The 21,695-nt window shown below is 50.0% G+C and overlaps 1 protein-coding gene and 1 pseudogene across 1 annotated transcript in view; one reads left to right on the top strand and one right to left on the bottom strand.

Moving 5' to 3' along the window:
• Nucleotides 1-1,442: 1,442 nt before the first annotated feature.
• LOC101526444 (protein SET-like) lies at nt 1,443-18,055 on the bottom strand (annotated as a pseudogene).
• The window catches only part of NELL2 (neural EGFL like 2), a 237,230-nt gene continuing 217,296 nt past the window's right edge, over nt 1,762-21,695 (top strand). Inside the window, exon 1 of the mRNA XM_058656001.1 lies at nt 1,762-1,879. The gene's annotated coding sequence lies outside the window, so the exon portion shown is untranslated. The remainder of the gene's footprint in view (nt 1,880-21,695) is intronic.

Here is a 21,695-nt window from a genome sequence, read left to right as displayed (position 1 = left end):
TCATATGTCAGTATTATAATGCAGTTTTAAACTATGTATGAGATATGTGACATGTAAAAACTGCCAGGCAGGGAACAGCAGCTGGATGGATGCTTAAGGATGACGGTTACAATCCAGTGCACAGGTACAGCCAGTGAGCCGTGCTGGGGACACCTGGAAACGCAGGCAAGGTGAGCTTCCTTGGCCACGAGGGTGTCCACAGAGCAGTAAGCAGGTGAGTTGGTGGCACAGGGAAAAATAAAGCAAGTAAAACCAGGCAATCAACCAAAAAGTGCAAAACCCCGAGCACATGCTGTGCCATGCAGAAAGCAGACAGGAGTCCCTGTGTGGGTCAAACACGTGTGCTAACTGCTGTCTTGCTCCCTTGATCAGAGGCTGGAGAATTCCTGCAGGAGTCATGCCTGCGGGGCTCTGGGTGGTACATGGATGAGAATGTCAATGAACAGAACCAACTGATGGAATTCTTTGACCCTATTGATGAGACCAGGTCCTCTGTTAGCGATCTCAGCTCAGTGCTCCAGATAAGAACTCGGACTTTTCTCTCTCTTTGTTTCTCTCTCTCTCTCCAAGACTATATTTTTATTGGAAAGTCAGAATTACAGAGAGAAGGAGAGACAGACAGAAAGATCTTCCACCCTTTTGTTCACTCCCCAAGGGGCCACAATGGCTGGAGTGGAGCTGATCTGATGCCAGGAGCTCAGGTCTCCCACGTGGGTACAGGGTCCCAAGGCTTAGGGCCATCCTCGACTACTTTCCCAGGCCACAAGCAGGGAGCCGGATGGGAAATGGAGCAGCTGGGACAGAACCAGGATGTATGGCTCGGCAGGTGTCTATAAAGGATCCTGGTGCATACAAGACGAAGACTTTACCACTAGGCTACTGCACCAGGCCCAAGAACTCTCTTAAAAGTACTAAGAACTAAAGTATATTATTTTACATTACATATAATTATATTTTAAGTAAATATATAATTACATAACATACATATAATATATAACACATGTTATGTAGTATTATAGCAAATTACATAACATAAATATATAATCATGATAATTATACTTTAATAAAATACATAATTATATATACTACAAAATAACATCATTATTTTAGTATACCAATAAATATTAATGCATTTTCTTAATAGGCTGATGAATTAATGTCGTATATAAATGTGTAATATAAGAGATCATATATGATAAGATACATACTACATGGGCAATTAATTATAGTTAATTATAATTTGTAACATAACACGGTATGCAATAGCTTGTATAATATAATGAAATATAATAAACTACGTGGCATGTGCTTACAGAAAGTAATTATCGCCGTGCTAGCACTAAGCTCGTGCGCCCTCCTGGGCAGTACCCCCTTCCCTGGGCGTTCCGTGTGTGCCGGTGCCCACCCGGGCGCAGGTGCATGTGCGCTTCCCGCCACGGCCCCTAGGGGGCGGCAGGCCGCGGCCTCCGGCCGGCCCCGGGGCCCCAGGAACGCCAAGTCGCGGGGGCGTTGAGCGGGGAAGCCTGGCGCTGCGACACCGCGGGCGACCCGCGGCCCGGCGGGCACCGACGGCGCCTGAGGAGAGGCCGAGCGAGGCTGGCCGGGACGGGACTGGCGGCCACCGACGGCGCCTGAGGAGAGGCCGAGCCTGGCCGGGACGGGCGGTGCCTGAGGAGGGGCCGAGCCTGGCCGGGCGGGCGGCCACCGACGGCGCCCGAGGAGAGGCCGGGCCTGACCAGGACGGGCGGTACCTGAGGAGAGGCCGGGCCGGGACCTGAGCCTGGCCGGCCCCGGCGGCCGCCGTGGAGGATGCCGTCCCGCGCGTCTGCCCCGCGCCATGCGCCCCGCCGCGGCCCCGGGCGCCGCGCCTCCCCGCCAGGTAGGCCTGGAGCGGTGGCCGTGAGGGCCGCCGGGCCCACCGAGGGCTGAGGGAGAAGGGGGAGCGAGGGCCGGCAGGTGAGCCGGGCGCAGGCGTCGGGGACCGCGGGACTCCCGGGTGCAGGGGCCGAGGGGGCCGAGGGGGCCGTGGGGGCGCGGGACGGGCCGCGCGTGGAGGGCCGGCCGGGCGGTGGGCGTCCTGGCCCCGGGCCCACGGAGGGCCGGTGAGCCTCCTGCCCAGGCCCTCCCGCTGTGCCAGCTGGCACCGCCTCCCCCGAGGGGTAGGCCCTGGGAGCACTCCCTGCTCGGGGATGCGTGGCAGCTTGGAGCGCCTGAGCTGCTGGGAGGGCCCCTCCTGGCACAGGGCCGTGCTCCTCCAGCACAGGGCCGGGCCCCTCCTGCCATAGGGCCGTGCCCCTCCTGCCATAGGGCCGTGCCCCTCCAGCACAGGGCCGTGCCCCTCCTGCCATAGGGCCGTGCCCCTCCTGCCATAGGGCCGTGCCCCTCCAGCACAGGGCCGGGCCCCTCCTGCCATAGGGCCGTGCCCCTCCTGCCATAGGGCCGTGCCCCTCCAGCACAGGGCCGTGCCCCTCCAGCACAGGGCTGGGCCCCTCCTGGCACAGGGCCGTGCCCCTCCAGCACAGGGCTGGGCCCCTCCTGGCACAGGGCCGTGCCCCTCCTGGCACAGGGCCGTGCCCCTCCTGGCACGGGCACCACGGGGTCTTCTGGTGCAGACGCGGCGAGCACGCAGGCCCTTGCAGGCCCGCAGGGCGAGGGGAGGAGAGCTCCTTGGGCGCCTTGGGCCCTTTTTTAAGGTCATGTGTGGCTGCCTGTCCTGTTCTTCCTTGCGGGGACTTGACCGAGTGCCGCGCTGGCCGCACGCGAGCCCACGGGGTCAGAGGACCTTGGTCAGGGTCCTGTGCGGGGCAGTGGGCTAGCGCTGGGAGCGGCTGTGCCTGACCTGGCTTCCTTGGAGTGGGGAAGGCCGTGATGGCGTCCAGGCCTTCCTGGTACGGCCCACCTGCCCCGCGGCCTCAGCGGCGGCTGCCCTGTTTAATGCCAGCCTCTCCCTGCGCACCGGCCTCCAACTGGCCAGTCTGCCCACCCCGCCGCGGCTGCTGGCGCTCCCGTGAGCCTCACCAGAAAGCAGAGTTGTGCCAGTCGGGTCCTTGACCTGGGCACAGGGACCCCTGTGTGTGCACGCAGGGGGTGGCGGCGTGGACCTCACTCACCTGTCAGCCAGAGGTGCCGAGCTGTGTGCGCCCTTGGTGCCACACCCCGAGGGCAGGGGTAGTTTGGGGTGAGGGCCTCCGTGTCGCTGGGGACTGAGATGCAAGCTGCTCTCGCTGGAGCATGTATGAGGAAGTAGTGGGAGTCGGGGTGTGTGGGGCAGGAGAGGGACGGGGCAGGGGTGCGCTGGGTGCGTACACACCTGGGGTCCCAGGTGGACTTTGCAAAGGCAGGGGTTTTCTCTGACTTTATCTTTTTAGTTCAGACAAGCAGACTGCCTCTTCAAGGGCTTCTCTGCTTAAAGAAAGAAAAATTTAGGAAAAAAATCCTTCCAACTCCCCACTGCAAGATGGCCTCTGTGGTATCCAGGTACTGGGGTGGGGGTGGGATGGATGGCCTGGGGTGCCCTGGGACCAGCCTGCCATCCTGCTGCGTGTGGCTGCGGCTCTGTGGGAAGCTTGCGCCGGGGCCGCGGGAAGGAGAAGCAAGGCCGAGTTGGTAATCAGAGCCCCGTGTGGAGGAGAGAGCAGGCCAACATGCAGCAGCCAGCACTCCTGGGCATTGGCGCGGGGAGGCAGGGGCTGCCCCAGGCCCAGGCGCGAGGCCCCGCCTTTCCTTGGGCTTGCGTGGGAAGCATCCTGAGGGCGGCTTCTCCCAGGCCTCTTCTCTGGCTTGGCGTGGGGAGTGTGGAAAGCACCTCCTCCTTGCTGTGACCTCCCTGGGGCCCCGCTCCGTGTCCGCAGACGCCACCTCATTCGGCTGTGTTAGTGAGTGCCACAGCCCGTGCTTCTTCAAGCCCATCCTAAAAGCTGTGCCTCCTGCGCCAGTCGCTCCCATCTCCTCCCAGTACCCGACGTGCCGTGCCATTCCCATGCCCCTAGTTATGAGGCCCCTTGGTTCCAGGGCTGCCTCCATAAAGACAAATATCTTGGACAGTTGGACTCACGGCATGTTGGTGCACCCCTACACACCGAGGCAGCGTGCTTTGTGTCAGGCTAAGGGGACTGGAAACCGTTGGTCCTGGAATGGAACTGGAGTTGGTCGCAGGAAAGCCCTGTCAGTTGTGATAGGATCACAACATGTCCCTGCCACAAGATGGCGCTGCAGATCTTCCGATTGCCTGGATTCCAGAAGCCTGGAGTTCTTTCTATCCACTGCTTTTTTTTTGTCTTTTTAAAAATTTATTTATTATTTTTAATTCATTAATTACATTGTATTATGTGACACAGTAAACCCTCCCACCATGGTGGATTCCTCCACCTTGTTGCATAACCACAGTTCAAGTTCAGTTGAGATTCCCCCATTGCAAGGATATACCAAACATAAACTTGACTGGACAATAAGATGCTGGACTCTATCCACTTCTTTATGAAGAAGAGTGATAGTAGGGAGGACGGTGAGGGAGCTGCTTCATCGCAGGCCAGGTTTACTCTGTGATTACAGAAAGGTCTGTAGTGATCACGCAGAGCAGCCAGTAGCACGGGTGGCAGTGCCCACACAGAAGGATCAGAGAGGAGCACGGTGGCAGTGCCCACACGGAAGGATCAGAGGGGAGCACGGTGGCAGTGCCCACACGGAAGGATCAGAGGGGAGCACGGTGGCAGTGCCCACACGGAAGGATCAGAGGGGAGCACGGTGGCAGTGCCCACACGGAAGGATCAGAGGGGAGCACGGTGGCAGTGCCCACACGGAAGGATCAGATGGGAGCACGGTGGCAGTGCCCACACGGAAGGATCAGATGGGAGCACGGTGGCAGTGCCCACACGGAAGGATCAGATGGGAGCACGGTGGCAGTGCCCACACGGAAGGATCAGAGAGGAGCACGGTGGCAGTGCCCACACGGAAGGATCAGAGAGGAGCACGGTGGCAGTGCCCACACGGAAGGATCAGAGAGGAGCACGGTGGCAGTGCCCACACGGAAGGATCAGAGAGGAGCACGGTGGCAGTGCCCACACGGAAGGATCAGAGAGGAGCACGGTGGCAGTGCCCACACCGATGTGAGACTAAATATTTTGGTGTCAGTTACACCTTCAGTTTTGACCTACATTTTTTGTTTATTGTTTTTATGATGGGATTCCAGATTTTAATAAATAAATTTACAACTTAATCAGTTTGCAGTAATGAGGTATTTTTTATATATAATGCAGTTTCATCTGGGTCTACCTAGATGAAAAATTTTCACTATTGCTTTCTTAAGATCCACTAAGTAAACAAAGGCTAAATGCTTAAATATGTTTAGAAAATAAATTTTGGGAGTAAGTTACTATTGCAATTGGCTTTGGTCATACAGAATTTGTTTAATGAAGATTTTATATTGACCGAAAATACTTGAGACTTTCATTAATGCCCTATGCTAGGATCATAGTATTAAATGAAGAAGTTCAAGCATCAAGAGAGAACAGAAAAATGAGTGTGTGTGTAATTCCTAATTAAGCCTAATTGCAATGAGGTTGTGATGTATTCACATTCATAAGCTCACTTATGTTACCCATGTCTGAGACAACAGTTTGTGTTTATGAATTGCACATTTGTAAGGAGTGAATTAGTTAATGTGCTAATTGGAAAATTCCTGCAGGAGAAGGCAGGTTGTGACTCCCGTCAGTCTCTCCCTCCCTGGAGCTCCTGGGGTGGACTCTGACATCTCTGGATGCACAGCGTTGTGACTGCTGGCTGCCGTCCTGTGCCCATCACTCCTGGCGGTGTGCTGTGCGGGTGCACGCAGTACGTGTCCTCTATGGGTGCGTGTCCTGAACGGGTGCGTGTCCTGAGAGGGTGTGTGTCCTCTATGGGTGCGTGTCCTGTATGGGTGCATGTCCTGTATGGGTGCATGTCCTGAGTGGGTGCATGTCCTCTATGGGTGCGTGTCCTGAACGGGTGTGTGTCCTGAACGGGTGCGTGTTCTCTATGGGTGCGTGTCCTGAACGGGTGTGTGTCCTGTGCGTGTCCTGAATGGGTACGTGTCCTGAACAGGTGTGTGTCCTCTATGGGTGCGTGTCCTGAACGGGTGTGTGTCCTGAACGGGTGCGTGTCCTCTATGGGTGCGTGTCCTGAACGGGTGCGTGTCCTGCACAGGTGCGTGTCCTGAGCGGGTGCGTGTCCTGTGCGGGTGCGTGTCCTGTACAGGTACGTGTCCTGTGCAGTGCGTGTCTTGTGCGGGTGTGTGCAGTGTCGAGGGAGGTCACATAGTGTTTGTCCGAGTAGATGTCATCCCTCTGGTTGCACACGGTGTCGCTGAGGCTTAGAGTGGCTGGGGGCCAGGCTCCTAGGGCGGCGCCTGAGACTCTAGGCCCAGATTGGGCCAGAGCAGCAGGGCTGGTCGTGTGTTTTCTTGGTAAGGGCTAGCTCGCGCCTTGCCCTGTGCTGCCGCTTTGTGCCGCAGCAGGACCTCCGGGGACTTCCAGATTTGATGTGGGAAAAGATGGTGGCTCTCGGGGTGGGTGGTAGGGGCTCTCACTTCTGGCTTTTCCTGACTCCATGGTTCCCCCATGGTTCTCCCATCTCTGTTTTCTTTATGCAAGTTACAGGCCGACCTAGGCTCTAACTGGTGGAACTGTGATCGCATTAATATTACAAAAGCTCTGAAACCACCAAGTTCAGTTCATCCCAACAGGCAGAGTCAGAAGATGAAATATTTCTCTTCCAAAATACTGTTCTTAGAAGAAAATAATGAGATTTGTTAGGTATGCTAGATCTGTTAGAGTTGCAATGGAAGGGTTTTTTTTAATGTTGTTTATTAGGGAAAGTGTCCCCAGATTTTGTTGCTGAGTACCTGAAGCAAAGCTGAGACCATCTCTCAGAGTGGGTGGTAGAGGTTTGTAAGATGAGGTTGTCATGACAAGCTCTTGGGCTTTTTCTAGCCCTGGGTTACCCCGAGGCTGCTGCTGCTTTGGCTGGTCCCTGAAGGACTCCAGGAAGATCCTCGGGCTGCTGGTGGCAAAGAGAAGGTGCACAACACACGCTAAGGAGGGGTCGTCTCCTCCTGGGTCATTCTGGCCTTCGGTTGCTTGGCAACAGCTGTCAACAGGCACTTGACGGTTATGACTTATCTGTAGCAGATTCATCCCGTCACTGGAAGGCTGCTTAGTATTCACAGCATATTCACTTCAGTATTTATTGATCCCTTGATAGGGGTGCTGTGTGAGGTGCCGCAAGCCCTCGCTTACGAGCTCAGCTCACTCGGTGTGCTTGTTGCTGTTATGGTCTTGCCGATCCCGGCGTTTGGGATGGCAGCCTTTGCTTTTGATTGTCCTCCTGTCCCTGATCTAGGACTGATGGAATCTCAGTTCTTGGGGTAACTGTGATGGCCGGTTTGTCTGGTGTCTGTGTTGTAGACACAGCTGTTCACATGTTCAGGAGGTCAGGTGCTGCAGGGTACCCATACAGCCTTCTGGTAGAAGTGCAGCCATGGTCACAGTGACAGCTTGTATAATTGTAACAGTGAATTTTACTTAGTTGATGGGAGGCGAACTTTCTGTGTTGGTGCTTTCAGCATCACATCGGCGACGTGATTTAACAGCTCCTTTTCCAGAGGCGCAGTGGAGCGCCTGCCGTCCTACTTTCCTGGCTGTGAAGCATAGAAGCTGTGCTAGCTGGTGTGCAACTTCAAACTTGGCCCCACTGTCATGAGGATAGGATTTTGGTTCCTGTCAAGTTTTGGAAATTCTAAGAGCTGAATGTTTCAGTTTTGTCTTGGGGAATGTATGGCAGGTAGAAAGCAAACACAGGAGTGGACACAGGAAGCCTGGGTGGCGCTGGGCACGGTCAGTCTGGCCTTCCCTTAGGGCTTGTTATTGCGCACTAGCTGGGGGCTGGTCGGTCACTGCTCTGCGAGCCCAGGGTCCCAGCAGCAGGGCAGGCTGCTCCCTTCACCTGGAGTGCAGTGCCCTGGGGCACAGGCGGATAACCACTGAGACAACGGTGGTTTTAGGTGGTAATGTGCCCTGCAGAGTGACGGGAGGGAGTGGAGGTGGGCGAGAGAGAGAGCAGGTGGGGTGGACGGGGCTGCCGTTCCCTTGGTGAGGCGGGTGTTGGGGAACTCCAAGCCGTGGGAAAGCCCTCTGCACAATCTTGCAGCTGGATGTAGTCTGTCTTTGGGGTGCAGCAAGGAAGGGGTCTGAGATGAGCTGGAAAGGGTGAGGGTGTGGTGAGGTGTGCAGCGAGTACTCTAGAGTCTTCCATGTGGGAGAGTACTGATTGTCCTGGAAGGGACGCTCTGCCCCAGATTGCCGACGTGGAAGCGCACTGAGGCAGGAGACGCCGTTCTCCTCCCTCCGTCCCCAGAGACACCACTGAGCTCCCTCCATTAAAGCCAGAAGGTCTCTGCTTGCTTGCAGATTGAAGACTGTAGTGTTTTCAAAGGTCACACAGAAACGAGACACAGTGTGGTCAGCTTCAAGAGAAAATGCAAATAGATCTCTCTGCTATTTTTAGAAAATTCAGCCTTTCAGACAGTTTTTGGTTCAGGAAGTTTTCTGGGGCAGTGGAGCCAAAGCCCACTGTTTTGTGACAGGAGTTAGGGTTTGTGACCTCTCCTTAATGCACGTGGCATTGTGAATTGAGAATGAGCACAGACAGACTCTCCAAGAAACAGTTTACTTGTTCTGCAGTGGAGGAGTGTTGGGAGTCTGGCTTCGTGTGAGGAGGGGGAGAGCGAAGGCTTGGGACTGGAGTGCGCTCTGTCCGCGAGCTTCCCTGTGCAGTTGGGGATGCCCGTCCCTGTGTCAGAGAGGTAACACTTGCGTTGGTGGTAGGCAGTGCCCAGTTTGAAGAGATGCACTGTTACGTGTCAAAGCATGGCGCGCTGGCTGGAGGGCAGTAAGGGCAAGAAACCCACACACGTACTTTGTTGCATCAAAGTGGGTTTGGGGCAGAGTAATTTAATACATTTTAATTTCTGTTTCAACAATTCTAGTCCCAAAATTACTGTAATTCTCTAAGAACAATATTTAGAATCAGGCACAGAACAGGAGAGTAGAGGACAAAGATAATAAATATAATGTTAGAACTTCCAGTCAGCTATTGAATCTGGTGATGGAAGGGATGGATGAAGATTGGTCAGTTCTAATGAGTGTTTGCTTTGTAAATAGTAAGGCGGTGTCTTACAACTCGTACTGCTTTTGCTGAGTGAAGTGGAAACTGAGAGCCCTTAATTCACAGTCCTCTGTGAGCTGCCCTGCTTCGGTCTGGACTGCCGTGACAGCATGGCTGCTCCTGTTGCGAAGCCAGCAGCTGGAGAGACGTATTTCCAACGAGAGCCCCTGTCTTCCTGAACGCCCTGCCAGGCGCCCCGTCCCCTGTGACCCCTGTGACCCCTGTGATGAGCAGGCCAGGAGGGGGAAGCTCCTCCTCCCAGCACTCTAGGACTCCTGTCTGCTTCCCCAGAATACCCAGTGCAGCCTCCGCTTCCACTCTGGGGTTCTAGCCACGTGCTGCAGGGTTTTCTTTTCCCCTCTCTCTCTCTCTCTCTCTCTTTCTCTCTCTCTTTACAAGATCTGTTTATTTCACTGGAAAGTCAGAATTGCAGAGATAGGAGAGACAGATAGAGAGATATTTAATCTGCTGGTTCACTCCCCAAAGAGTCAGAATGGCTAGAGCTGGGCTCATTTGAAGCCAGGAGCTAGGAACGTCTTCTGGGTTTCCCAGGAGGGTGCAGGAGCCCTCACACTTGGGCCATGCTTTGTTGCTTTCCCAGACACATTAGCAGGGAGCTGGATGGGGACTGGAGCAGCTGGGACTCAAACTGGCACCCATATGGAATGCTTGGTGCCACAGGCGAAGGATTAACTTGCCTTGCTTCTGTGCCAGGCCCACATAGGTTTCTTTCTTGTGTAAGCTCTTAGTGCTGTTTTCTTTGTGTAGGACTCTTTTAGGTGTTTGCTCCCGGAGTTTGTCTGCGAGCCCCTAGGCTCTGGTAACTGCTGTTATCAGTCTTCCCAGGCCTGGCTCCCAGCTGGGCTTTCAGGAGAGGTCAACTCTGCCCACAGATGCTCTCTGAACAGCCTGCACCATTTTTCTTCACTCGCGCATCTGTTTGCACTGCCGTTAGTGGCTGTCTGTGTCTGTGTGTGCTTCTGTGAGTTGGAATGAGGGGAGAATGACACCAACAGCCCGGAGCCAACAAGGTGATTGCAAATTGTGATGAATGCTAGAAGATAAAATCTCCTGCTACAGGGTGTCTGGGGAGTTGGCTTTTGGTTTGTATGTTGGCAAGCTCAGGGAAGTGACTGATGCTGTGTTTAACATTTGTCTTTTTGGGGACTGGATTGTGTTGCTTGTGCTCACACGGTAGTTGGCTAATGAATAAATGGATAAATGAATGCATGGGGCTCTCTTTTAGTTTTGTATGGGTGCTTTAACAAACGACAATGAATCAGATGGCTCAAAGTGAGTGCAGTGTCTCGTGGTCACTCTGGGTACTGGCGTCTGCTGTTAGTGTGTTTGCAGGACTGTTGTCAGGTTTCTGGGGGTAGGAATTCCTCCCAGCCGCTTTCTGCCCTCTGCTGTTGGTGGTCACCCGCTAAACTCCCTGGCTGTGCCTGCGTGGCCCTGGTCTCTGCCTGTGTTGTTCTCCAGACTTCTTCGCTGTGAGCAGGTGTACTCTGTCTCCGTCTCTATGTTTCCCTTTTCTTATGTTAAACCAGTTGTCTGCTATAAAGACCCCACTTCACCGTTGGATGTGGAAGGGCGAGGAAGACTTCATTATAATTTCCTGAGACTCCATTAGAAAGTTAGCCCACTTGTCCTACATCTCTTGACAAGGTAGTGTCTAAGAAGCTGATATTGATGATGTTTTGTGTAGTGTGCTACTTGAGAAGTCTTATTTTAAAATTTATTTATTTATTACTTTATTTATTTATTTTGGCCGGAGTTACAGAGAAAGAGAGAGAGAAAGATATCTTTATTCTGGTTTGCTCTCCAGGTGGCCACAAAGGTCATGACTGGGCTAGCCTGAGCCTGGAGCTTCATCTGGGTCTCCTGCGTGTGTGTCAGGGCCCAGACGCTTGGCCTGTCTTCCTCCGCTTTCCTCAGGCCATGGGAACGGAAGTGGAGATGAGCCAGTAACTGATGCCCATGTGGGTGCTGGTGTTGCCGGCAGTGGCCTTACTCCAGGCCACGAGACTGGCCCCAGGAAGAGCTATTTTGGAGTGCGCCATATACAATGTACTGTTTAACCTGTTCAGATTTGGTTCATTTGTCTTGGAGTACTTTGTCAAAACTTCAGCAAATCAGCATCCATGTGGGCCTGAAAAACAACACTGGGAGGAGCCAGATGCAGCCCCTCTTCTCTTTCTTCACACATGAGAGCTTGCTTTTTCATATATTAAAAATATATCTTCAGAATTCACCCTGACATTTCTGCAAAGCCTGTGCGTGGGATGTTGACATATTTTTGTTATAAAATGACAGTTTCAGTGCAAGTTGTTCTCATTGTGACCAGGGCGAGTGAGCAGAGCAGACGGACAGAGTGTGTTACAGTGCTGCCCACAGGTGGAGTGAGTCACCTGCTGCCGCCTGGCGGAGTGCTGCCACGACGCTGATGTCCTCTGTGTGCCATGGCAGGGCTGGGCTCAGCATGGGCAAGTGTGTCGCACTCTGTGTCCTCCATCCACTGGCACTCATGGCCTTGGTTCTTTTGTTTTGTTTCACCCTTTCTTAATGGTCTTTTGTTTCTGCTGATGGCTGGTCCTGCTCTGTTTGCATGTGTCAAGTCGCTTAGTCTTCATCCCATTTGCTTCATGTTGCCCAGCGAGGGATCACGGCACAGAGAGACCCTGTCCATTTAAGGCCGAGCCACACTTCAGATCCTCTGGCTTAGCTCTGGCCCACCTTCGGCCCACACTTCCCTATCCTACTGTCCTGGCTGTTGGGCTAGTGGATTGCAAACTTGCTCAGCTCTGTGACCCTAAGCTGTTGACAATTAGCCACTATATCTTTTTTGTATTTGTGCTTTCTATGAAACCTGACCCAGTGCCTGGTTCATCGTGAATACTCAGTAAATGTCATCGAGTGAATCGCAGGTGACATGGTTTGTACAAGGCCTTGATGACCTGCATGTCCTGGTGTGAATGAGGAGACATTTGTTTTGGGAAAGCAGAATGCTGAGTGGGTGTGGGGAGCACGGGGAAGTGGACGAGCCCCTCCATCCTGCACCTCTCTTACCACCTGCCGTCCCTGAGAGTGGCTTGTAGCGTTGCCTCCTCTAATAAGTCCATTTTTACATGATCTAATCGTGGCCATTTCCACTGTCAGTTGGGAGATGAAGCCAAAATTTGTTTGATCAGTTGTGCTACTTCTGAGCTGTGGCAATTATTCTCATTTCTGTGTGAAAGAAATAATTTCATAGTCCTGCTGGTAACTTTTGTGCTCCTTTGTACTCTCTTGCTGAGTATAAATACAAGATTAATTAAAAGCAAATAACTTTAATCTTCCATTTAGAGTCTGGAGCTTCTGGAGTATGGCATGTTGATCCTCATTTGCTCGTAGGGAATTCTGCCACGTAAGGCTGTCATTGTGTCTGTCTTCTGTGTGGTGTGTATCGAGCCCGTGGGCACTGGGTCTGCTTTACTGTGCTACCAGAAACAAGCAGGGAGTGCTAGTCAGCTTGCACCTAATCAAGTGTTTGGCTCCATGGAGTACGTATCTGTTAATTTTAGATGAGACTACATTAGCAACCCTTTGTTATAAGAAGGTTGTAATTAACTGAATAATATATTCAGATATAACAGAAAACCTCTTCCTCCACGTCTTTTTTTACTGACAGTTCCTTAGTAAGAAGTTTCAAGTATCTGAAGGATTCTGAGCAATGGTTAAATATGCACATGTAAAAATTTAGAGCACCCCAAAAAATTAAGAGCTGACAGATAAGTGCAGTGGCTTCTCCTTTCACATGATATTGTCATCTTCTTTACCTGTTCCCGTATTTGTTACGTCATCGCCGGCTGAGTGTGCACTTGCCTGTCACCTCTCTTGTTCCATGCACGTTTCCCTTTGGAAGTTCTCCCTTGGCTTGTAGCTGTTCTGCTCTCATTATGTGACACTCCTGACGTGACCCCAGCTTGTTTCTGTCTCTTCTGCCTTGAGTGTTCCTTTGCTTTATGCCGCTCTCCAGGGTGTAACCTGTGCTCAGTAGGCAGAATCACCTGTGCTGTTTCTGTCACTGGGAAGATGAAGTCAGAGTGTGAAGGTTTGTTCGAGAGGAGGTGCAAGCTCATTCTGTCTTGATTCCCTCGGAAGTTGGTTTTTTGAACAGTGAATTTGTGTCTGAGACGGCGAGGACCGCTGCGGCAGAACAGTGCAGCCTGGGCGTGTGAGGAATGTGGGGTCTCACGTGCTGGCGGCTGGGGGTCCACGCGGAGTGGTTGGAGCAGCGCTGCAGCAAGAGCCTTTCCATGCCCCTCCAGCTGCTGGCTCCTTGCTTGTCGCTGTCACTGGTGGTGTGCCCCTCCCAGCTGCTGGCTCCTTGCTTGTCGCTGTCACTGGTGGTGTCTGTCCTGACTCTGCTCTTCCGAGAATGCTCCCTGATGGCCCCATTTTAGGTTGATCGTCTACACAGACCCTATTTCCTGGGAGGCATGGCCACAGATACTGGAGGTCAGGACTGCCTCGTCTTTGTGGGAGACACAATTCAGTTAGGCCCCTCCTTGCTGTGTGTTCTCAGCCATTGCACTCCTCGCCTCAGTGAGATCAGCCTTTACTCCTCAGGTGGGTGAGATCCTGGAGTGCTCATCTTTCTGTGCCTGGCTTGCTTCACTTCATTCCTCATTGTTGCAAAGAACAGAACTGTTCCACGTGTATCTGTATCACATTCCCTTATCCGTTCATTGGCTGGTGGCCCTTAGGGGCATTTCTGCTTCTTTCCCGTTGTGAATAATGCTGCGGTGCACACGGGAGTTGCACACATGGCTTTATTTTCTGTCAGCTCCTCCCCAGTAGTAGAAGTGCTGGATCCTTGTGTGTTTACACATTTGAGGAACTTCCATACTTTTGCACCAATGGCTGTGCTAACTTGCGTCCTGCCCCCGGCACGGTTCTCTTCCCCATGCTGCCTTTCGTCTTTCTGTGGTGTTGACTTCAGTAGGAGTGAGGTGGTATCCAGTTGTGGCCTTGACTTGTATTTCCCTAGTGATTTGGGTCTTGAGCACTTCCGTGTGTAACTGGCCATTCAGATATCTATCTTTGAGGAACATCCCTTGGTTCTGTTGCCCATTATTATTTAAAGATTAATTCATTTTTGTTGAAAAATAGATTTACAGAGAGAGAAGGAGAGATCTTTTATCTGCTGGTAAACTCCCAAAGTGGCTGCAGTGGCTGGAGTTTAGCTAATCTGAAGCCAGGAGCTTCTTCCAGGTCTGCCACGTGAGTGAGGGTCCCAAGGCTTTGGGTTATGCTTAACTGCTTTCCTGGAGACAGGCACCTGGATGGGAAGTGGAGCAGCTGGAGCATGAACTGGTGCCCATATGGAATCCAGATGTTTGCAAGGTGCGGGCTTAGTCATTGAACTATTGTGCTGGGCCATTTTCAATCTTCTAATTATTCTCTTTCCATATACAAGTTCTTTAACTTGGTGAAATTTTTTTGTCATTTTTTTTTTTGTCATTGTCACTGTGCTTCCCAGACACCTTTGCACATTCCAGGACCCTGAAGCATTTTCCCTGGTTTTCCTCTGCTAGTTTCTGTTTCAGGGCTTTCAGCGAGTTCTTTCATTGACTCTGAGTAGATGTTTGAACATGGAGGAGTTGGGGAGTTGTCTACTCTCATTTTTGTGAATGTGGATATCCATTTTCCCCAACACTGTCTTTGTCAAATGCGTGGAGTTAGCACGTTTGTCAAGGATGGCTGTGTTTCCACTGTTGGTCTCTGCATCCGCGTTTAAGCTAGACCAGGCTGTTTTCGTTACTACAAATCTGTAATGTATGGTGCGGTCAAGTCGTGCTGTCTTCCTTCCGCTCAAGATGGCTTTGGCTGTTTGTGAGTAGGTCTTTGTTCCATACAAATTCTAGTAGTACTTTTTTTTAGTTCTGTGACTGTGTCACCAGTATTTTAAGAGGAATTGTTTTGATCTGTAGATTTTTTTGTAGCATGGACATTTTCAATAATATTGATTATTCTAATTTAGGAACACTTTTTTGTGTCTTCCATTCCTTTCATTGGTGTTCCATAGTATGCATTATAAAGATCTTGTCATGGTTGGTTTAAATATTTTACTTTTCTGGTAGCTATTGGGGATAAGATTGTTTTCTGAATTTTTTCAGATAATTCAGTGTTGTTACATAACAATACTATCGATTTTAGTATGTTGAGTTTATGTCCTGCAGCTTTGCTCAACTTGTTTTATTGCCTCTAATTGATATTTTCTAACTGATATTTTCTCTATCTGTAAGATCAGAGACTTCCTTCTTTTACATTTTATTGCTATTTCTTTCTCTTTTGCCTAACTGCTCAGCCTAGAACTTCTTAAGCTATGTTGGAATAGGGTAGTAGAAGTGAACATCTTTGTCTTATGCAAGAACTTAAAAAGTTTCATATCTTTTTCTCTTAATGTATTAACTGTTGACTTTTGAAATATAGACTGTTATGATAAGGTTCATTTATTCTATGTGTCTAAGCTTTTTAGAGAACTTTTTTATTATGAAAGGATATCAGATCCTAGCAGTTGCCTTTTCTGTACATGTTGTGATGATCATGCAGTTTTATTCTTCATGTGTTGATGTGGGGTGTCTGATTCATTGATTTATGATTGTTGAACTCTCTTTCAAGGATAACTGCACTTGATCATGGTGAATCTTTTTTAATTTTTAAACATTTTTATTGGAAATTTAGATATGCAGAGAGGAGGAGAAACAGAGAGGAAGATCTTCCATCTGCTGATTCATTCCTATGTGGCCGCAATGGTCAGAGCTGAGCCAATCTGAAGCCAGGAGCCAGGAGCCTCTTCCAGGTCTCCCACGTGGGTGCAAGGCCCCAAGGCTTTGGGCTGTCCTTGACTGCTTTCCCAGGCCACAAGCAGGAAGCTGGATGGGAAGTGGGGCCTCCGGGATTAGAACCGGTGCCCATATGGGATCCCGGCGCATGCAAGGCGAGGACATTAGCCACTAGACTATTGTGCTGGGCCCTGGCTTCCCCTTTTATGCCATGATGCTCAGCTCAGTGTTTCTTCTGCTTGACCTATTCTGCTATTGATAACCTCCATTGTGCTTGTAATTTCATTTAGTTACTTTGAGTTCAAGGGTTTTTTCTCCCTTGTTATGTTTCTTTGTTAGATTGTTAAATAATTTCTCTGTATGCTCTTGAAGTTTGAGTTATTTTACTATTAGAATAGTTATTTTGAATTCTTCCTCAGAATTTTCTTCTTTTTTACAGTTTTGGTTTTATTGTAACAAATCGACTTTTACATTTTTAATGTTTAAAACTGAGCATCATCTTTTCTTTCCAGTGAAACAAAAATAAATAAATAAATAAAAAACCAGTAACAAAATTACAGTAGAGAATGTCAATTCCAAATATGATCCTACGGGTTCTGCTTATTCTCCCATCAAGGGCTCATGTCATTATTAGGAGAGTATTTTATTTTTGTAAAAAGTATCATCTTAGGCTGCAAGGATGCCTGTTAAACATTCCAAGGGAGAAGCCATGTGGTCAGATGCCCAGACATCTCAAACCCACCCTTCGCCAACCTTCTAGAATACCATTTACAAGTTCTTCTTTCTTTTTTTAAACAAGAGAAAGTAGACAGATACATGTTGGTGAATGCTAACTATTGTCATTGACGCACAGTGTAATCTCTCAGCCCAATCTACTAAGCAAGAAGGGAGAAGCTAGAATTTCATTCCTGACCTCACAGATCTCATAAATGCTGGCCGAGCCAGGGAGCAGGGTTCAGTTTTCCCACAGAGCATGATGGTTTTGATCCAAAACAGTTTATTGAGACAAGAAAGGGTGAAAATGAATTTGACACCGAAAGGGGCAGGAGATTCTTTCCCCATTGTATTCTGCTGAAGTCTTTCCCCACAAAAAGGTGAGTGCCATGGTGCAGGGAGACTGCAAAAACACAAGAGGGGAAAAAAATAAAAAGAAGAATACAGCAACGTGCTCCCAGGGACTGAAGAAAAAAAAGAAAGTTACAATTCATCAATGTTTTTTATTAGTAATCTTCTTCATCCTCTTCACCTTCATCCTCATCCACCAATGGCTTCCAGTCCTCCTTCTCCTCCTGCTCGCCGCCCATCACCTGGAACCAAGTAGAACTGCAGCGGGTTTGGCCAGATGTCGTCCTTGAGACCTCGCCAGCTCTCCGGTGCCGGCGTCCGTGTTGTCTGTGAAGCAGGTGAGGAAGCTCTGGGCTGCTCGCGCCACTGCTTCCTGCCGGCTTTGGTCTGGGTTTGACTTGGCCGGTTCATCTGGTCCTTTGCGGATTTCTGTTTGATCTCAGTGGGCTTTGAGGATGTATCTCCACTATTGTTCAGGTGAAATTCTTTGGAGACAACTTTGTTTTCAGAGTAAGGGTTTTCATCAAAATAGAAATCTATTCTGTAACCTGATTTAACACCTTCCAGCTCTGTAGCTTGGACTCTGGTCAGACAATGCCGTGCGTCCTCCTCCTCCCCCAGCGGTGTGGATATTTGCAGATGGTTGACAAATGTTGTTACTCAAAAATTTGGGATTTTGGCGATCAATTCTAACCTCTTCTGAAAAAAAAATGGTTGCTGGAGTTTGTTCTATTTTTGTTGTACTTTCTCAAAATCTCCTCGCTGGCTTGTTAGCTCTAATTGATTCTGTACTTCATCAGTATATTCCGTTGCTGCTTGTCGATCTTTTTCTCCCTTGGGCAGACCCAAGGAATGTTGGCATGCTGCCGTCTGGGAAGGAAGCAGTTGAGCACCAAGCCTTCCTCAGTGTTGTCAAGTGTCACTGCCCTCTGCTGTCTGCCTGACATCTTCACACTGTTCATTGAGCGAGATTGTTCCATGAAAGTTCTTGAGGCTTGCTGGCATGTGAAGTCGTCTACACAGAGAAGCGTTCGTTATTTGTTTCTAGTTTATGGTGTGGCTGTGTTTGTATGTGTCCAGGATTCTTATTAGCATGCTGGTTTTCTCTGTCATTTCTGTTACTTTTGTTATTTTTTCACTAGCTGACCCTCCAAGCCAAGGCATGTTCCAAGTGCTTAGTGCGTTGTCTCTGTGGAATGCCTCTGACTTCTCTCCTAATCGAGGATGAAGTGAAGGCCTATCTCCTTTGCAGACCTGGAACTCTACTCTTCTAAGTAAAACAGCGGCAACTTAGCTCCTTACGTGCTTGGGATGTACAGAGTTGTAGGGTCACAGTTGAGTTCATCACGCCTGGCATAGGTCAGCCCCACTGAGCTGGCAATAACATTATTTCATACAGCTAAAGCAAGAATTTTGGGACTCTGACTGGCACCTCTTACTGCTCAGAGAAGAGGGAGGGCAAGCTGTGGCCTCCTCTCCCACACCATGGGGAGCGCAGCCGACCACAGGCTGCTCAGTGAGTTTGCTCCTGTCTCCAGAACCTAAACCAGCATGGCAGTATGGCACCACCCTCCTCAGGGTGCAGGCCCTCAGGGCACTTGAGGGCTGAGGAGAGCAGCTTCAGCCGACAGACTCCAAAGCTTGGGGGAGGGTGTGGGGAAGTGTGGGGAGAATCCCAGTTCCTATGAAATTACAACACAATGTAATTAACAAATAAATTTAATAAAAAAAAAACCCAAAGCCTTAAACTTGGCCAACACGGTGCTGACACAAAGCTCTTTTGTAATCTCTGGTCTACTTTAATCAACAAATCAGACAAGAAACATTCACATAAAAACTATAAACTTTGAGAAGCATAAAGAAATCAGATAAACTCAGAGTACCTAAAATTGTATCTCAATAAATCTCACCAGAATGGTTCAGAAGGTTTACATTTAGAACATAAAAATGGAAAAATACTGACTATATGCACAACCTCATCATTCACTATAGCAGAAACCACAAATTTACAAGACACTGCACTGCTGGGGTGAGCCTCCTTGCACGGGCTGGAACGCTGGCCCTGTGTCAGCCCTGCAGCTCGTCTTGTGTTTATCACCTCCTGCAGATTGGAAGGAGGCCACACAGCCCTCAGGAGACAGTGCAATCGACATTTTATCTCACTGACACTAACACAGAGGGACAATGAACAGGAAGGCAAGTGCACGAGTATGTTCAGGTTATTTGTGTTTAGATTTTTATCTTAAGTGAAGGAAAGTGATGTCCTAGGCATGTGGGTCAAGGTGTCAGAGATGGGAGTTGTGTTGTTATGATCAGGGAGCGTGGTTGCTGCTAGTCGCGGCCAGGAGTGAGCTAGGGCCTGCTCTGGAGGCTGTGGGGGAGCAGGGCCCTGCTGTCACCTCGGCGCTAGCCGCCTGGCCTCCAGAACTTACTGCTGCTGTGACTTGAGAGGGAGCTCTTGGACCCAGGGCAGGAACTGGCAGAATGTTGGGATTGACAGTTTCCCAAGGCCATGATTGTTGTGTGTGATTTTGCAAGTGATGTTAAATGCCTTCCTATCTGGTGTTCTTTGATCACATTTAGAGCTTGGGACCCAGCTTACGAGTGTCCTCTATGAGTGTTACTTGGGTTCGTTCATCAGGACAAGCTTGGTTGTGTTGGTCTTGGGATTGACCTTCTAAGATCATTTGCAAGGACTAGACCAGCTGGATCAGTGATGAGAGCTGAGAGGCACTGCGTGTGTCAGGTGTCACTGCGAGTGTCAGGTGGTAGAAGTGCAGGGTGGTGACAGATATGCTTCACCTGTTGGGATGGACGGAGGCAGAGTTGGGAGGGGTGTTTGTTTGTTGCCTGGTGTTTGCACTCCGGTTTTGCTTGCTGTAGGACCCCAGCTGCTCATGCACAGAGGGAATCCTACTCCTGTCCACACCCACTCTCCCTTGGCAGATGAGCTTTGATCCAGAACCGGCCCCCAGCAAGGCCTGGTGAGCACTGTGCTGTAACAGGCTTGTTCCATGGCTAGATGGAGTTGTGAGCCAGCCTTCAGTCTCTCGCGGGTGCTGTACCTTATCAATGTTCTCTCTACGGGATTAGCAGAATGTGTTGCTCTGGGGTCATCTCAGGGCACTGAGAGTGTGTAAGAAGAGAGGGGAGTCCACTTCACCCTGACTCATTCACCTGCGCTGAGCTCTGATGTTCTGCTGAGTGTCACGCTCAGCCCTGTGTACTCTGCTCTTCCAGAACTGTCGATCCAGGTCCATATAAAATTTTAACTTATGGGGGTTTGGAGAAGTAGTCATGAAGATAAAAAAAACCATCTAACTGCTTTAGAAATGAGGTGTGAACAGAAATCCAGTGATGAAAATGAGAACAACAGAGTTAGAGAGCTTGGCTCTTAAGGGACAAGGCCTTGTCAGCCTGAGCTGCAACAGCAGCAGTGGTGGGGCTGAGAGCAGGGGACTCTTGAGGGGCCACACGCTGCAGGCAAGTGCAGGACAAGACCTCTGTGGGGGGCATGTGGCTTGAGAACCACCAGGCACTGGGGTGACATTTTAGCAAATCTCTCTGAAGTGACCGTGTCCACCTTGGTGCCAGTCTGTCGACATTGTTTCTTGGTGATCCAGGGCAGATCTTAGGGCTCACAGAGCCATGCCGTAATAGCAAGGGCCTTTGGAGTGAGGAACATCTGAGTGTTTGAGCACCCCTGGGGGTGGGTGGCTGAACCTAAAAACCAGAGAAGTGATTGAATAAGCATGGAACTCAGTGGGTTATGTTTTCCAGGAAGATTTGAGAAAGATAGCGTGGTGGAATGGTTGTGAAAACGTGCTTGAGTCCCAGCCCTTGCACGTGAAACAGGAGGGCCTGGTAAAGATTCTCACCTTCTCGTGTGGTGCGTGTGAACGTTGCGGTTGCTAAGAAGCTCAGTGAAGGCTCTGTCATGGGGAGTCTCCCACAAGCCATGGGGAGTGCTCCTCTACCAGGAGAAAAATGAACAAAGTTGACATGCCAAGTTATGTTAATGAAAATGGCTTGTCGTCTGTAGAAGGAAACAAGATGGTTGTAGCCCAAACCAAAGGGAAGCGGTTATTTGAAATATAGGTAGGGGGACTAAAGCAAGTAAATATGTTAAGATTTACCTGGAATGTTGGCAAAATAGTTATCAGTCACATTGATGCAAGTTTTTGTTGTTCTTGTTGTGGGACGTGGGGGAATTGAGAGAGAATGGAAAGAATGTGCCTCATGCTGCATTGGAGGCACTTTTGTGGTACATCTTGTATGTTATCAATAAAAACCTAAAATACTGAGATAAATAACAAGGAAAATAAGTTGTCAATTTCTTTTGGTTGGTGAAAAATTGTTAGAAAAGTGCTGCAAATTTTACACAGGAGGCTTTTCTCAGAGACTTTGATCTCCAGCAGAAGTCATTTGATGAGCCCATTGTGAAAGTGGGGCAGTGATCCATAGATGAAAGAGGCCTGCTTTCCCCCATGTCTTAGCGAGGAGCTGGAATGTTCCGCGGAGGTTAGAGGGGTTTTATATGTCCTGGAGGATGCTTTTCTGGCTAACAGCTGCCATACTCTCACTCCATGAAATCCTGGGTGG

The sequence above is a fragment of the Ochotona princeps genome, chromosome 27 (assembly GCF_030435755.1).
Source record: "Ochotona princeps isolate mOchPri1 chromosome 27, mOchPri1.hap1, whole genome shotgun sequence".
In the NCBI taxonomy this organism is placed as follows: domain Eukaryota; kingdom Metazoa; phylum Chordata; class Mammalia; order Lagomorpha; family Ochotonidae; genus Ochotona; species Ochotona princeps.
This window is presented reverse-complemented; position numbering and strand designations above follow the sequence as displayed.